This window comes from Galeopterus variegatus, unplaced genomic scaffold, assembly GCF_000696425.1.
Source record: "Galeopterus variegatus unplaced genomic scaffold, G_variegatus-3.0.2 Scaffold13877, whole genome shotgun sequence".
In the NCBI taxonomy this organism is placed as follows: domain Eukaryota; kingdom Metazoa; phylum Chordata; class Mammalia; order Dermoptera; family Cynocephalidae; genus Galeopterus; species Galeopterus variegatus.
The window spans coordinates 20,959-22,976 of record NW_007739988.1 but is presented as its reverse complement, the minus strand read 5'-3'; the positions used below and the strand labels follow the sequence as shown (position 1 = coordinate 22,976).

General features: G+C 41.6%; 1 pseudogene; it reads left to right on the top strand.

Moving 5' to 3' along the window:
- LOC103581763 overlaps positions 1–1,380 on the top strand; it is a 9,385-nt pseudogene extending 8,005 nt beyond the window's left edge.
- The last annotated feature ends 638 nt before the right edge of the window (positions 1,381–2,018 follow it).

Genomic DNA, 2,018 nt, shown 5'->3' with positions numbered 1-2,018 from the left:
TTTTCCTGCTTAGGAGAAGATTGCTAAACAGTGGCAAATGAGTCCACAAGGAGTGGAATTCATTTTTTTTTTCCCTTGCGAAAAAATTCCCATGGTATACTAAGAACCAGGAGTGAAAGCTGTTTCCTCAAAGGTGTCAAGTATTACGGGGGAAGGAAAGAAATAGGGGCTACTCTTCTGTCATGGACCATTGTTGTCAACTTTTGACATGATTACTTCTTGGAGGATCCCCATGTTCTTTTAAGAAATTTCACAATTCTCGTATCTTATTATTTATTTTGGTTACAGCCTCAAATGTCTTCTAAGTGACAGCAGAGAGGAGTTAAACATAGACAAAGCCATAGAGTTTGCAAAGCATGGTTTATACTATAGTAAATGAAAGTATATTTTGTTTAGGGGTGCCGCTGTGTCCCTGCACCATCTTTCTTTTTCTCTCCTGCCTTTGGAAAAAGAAAGCTGCCAGAGGGAGGAATTTTTTGACCCCTTCAAGACCTGGGCTATTTCCCACATGATGACTTTCATCCTCCTGGGTCTTGAAGGGGCAAAAATTTCCTCCCTCAGCTGCTTTCTTTTTCAGAAGTCAGGAAAGCTGGAAAATGGTTCATGGATACAGTCAGCAGCACCCCTAAACAAGACATACTTCCATTTATTGTAGTGTAAACCATGCTTCACAAACTCTCTACAGCTTCGTCTATGTTTAACTCCTCTCTGCTGTCACTTAGAACAAGATGTTCGATGCTGTAACCAAAAGAAATAATAAGATCTGAGAATTATGAAATTTCTTGAAAGTACACAGGTATCCTCCAGGAAGAAAGTCATGTCAAAAGTTGCTAACAATGGTCCACGACAGAAGAGTAGCCCCTATTTAAAGAGTAGCCTCTATTTCTCTCCTTCCCCAGTAATATGTGACACCTTTGAGGAAACAGCCTTCACTCCTGGTTGACCAGTAGAGGGAAACCCCACCAGCAGAATCCAAGACCCCAGCAGTCCCTGCAAAACCCCTCCTCCAGCCAGACAATCTCCAGGCCCAGGAGCAATCAAGGACACTCACTCAGTCACTCCTGGTGTCAAAAACTCCTTGTAGGGCCAACAGAGGAGAAGACCCTGTAGCCCAGTCGTCAAAACACAAAAGCCCACCCAACCTGCCAGGTTACTCTGAACACATCACAAGCCTGAAGCAAAACAATGCCCCAGAGAGTAAACTTAATACCCTTAAAAACAGATACTTCACAAAATTCTGTGCCACTCAGCATAATTCCCAACCCTTCCACAGAAGAAATTCGGTCAGAGATGTCTGGAGACCCTCAGGGCAGTCCTCCAGAGATGAAACAGCCCAGACTTGGCAAAAACAATGGAAGTGCCCAAAGTCTACACCTTTGATGGAACCTCAACATCTTCTTGAAGGCCTGCCAGCTCTGGGAGCCCCCCATGAGCAGGGGGAGAGCTGAAGCCGAAGGCAGATGCCCATGGCCCTGGCATTCCACACAGCAGAACAGATGTTGTAAATTGATTTGTGTAACAGAAGATACACATGTACTGACTTTTCTTCAGATATATGCATACTCTTGTATTCAGTATCCATCTTAACTTGGGATGTGAACATTTTAATAGACTAAATCTTCTTTCTGATGAGTTTCTGAAACTGGAGCAGTTCAACATTATCTAGTGTGAAAAATCAGTAAATCCTCCCTCAAACTACTCATGAAATCACAGACACTATATGGGTGGATTCCTTTGAAAGTTAGGATTAGTAACCCCATTTAGGGGTGCTTTATCTAAATTGGAGTTTGGAATTTGAAGAAAAAATATATCGCAGGTATTATTTGAAAATTTCTCAAATGTACTGTTTAAAAATAGGTTTGCCCTTGATGTATGAAGAACTTAAATGAATACATATGCACGCTCAGGCACATTGATAACGTCCTTTCACAACCAAACAAAACAGCTCTTGTGGGATATCTTGCTGTGTCTACAAATACATTGAAAATGTAAACACCTAATGAGATTTAAATGTTATT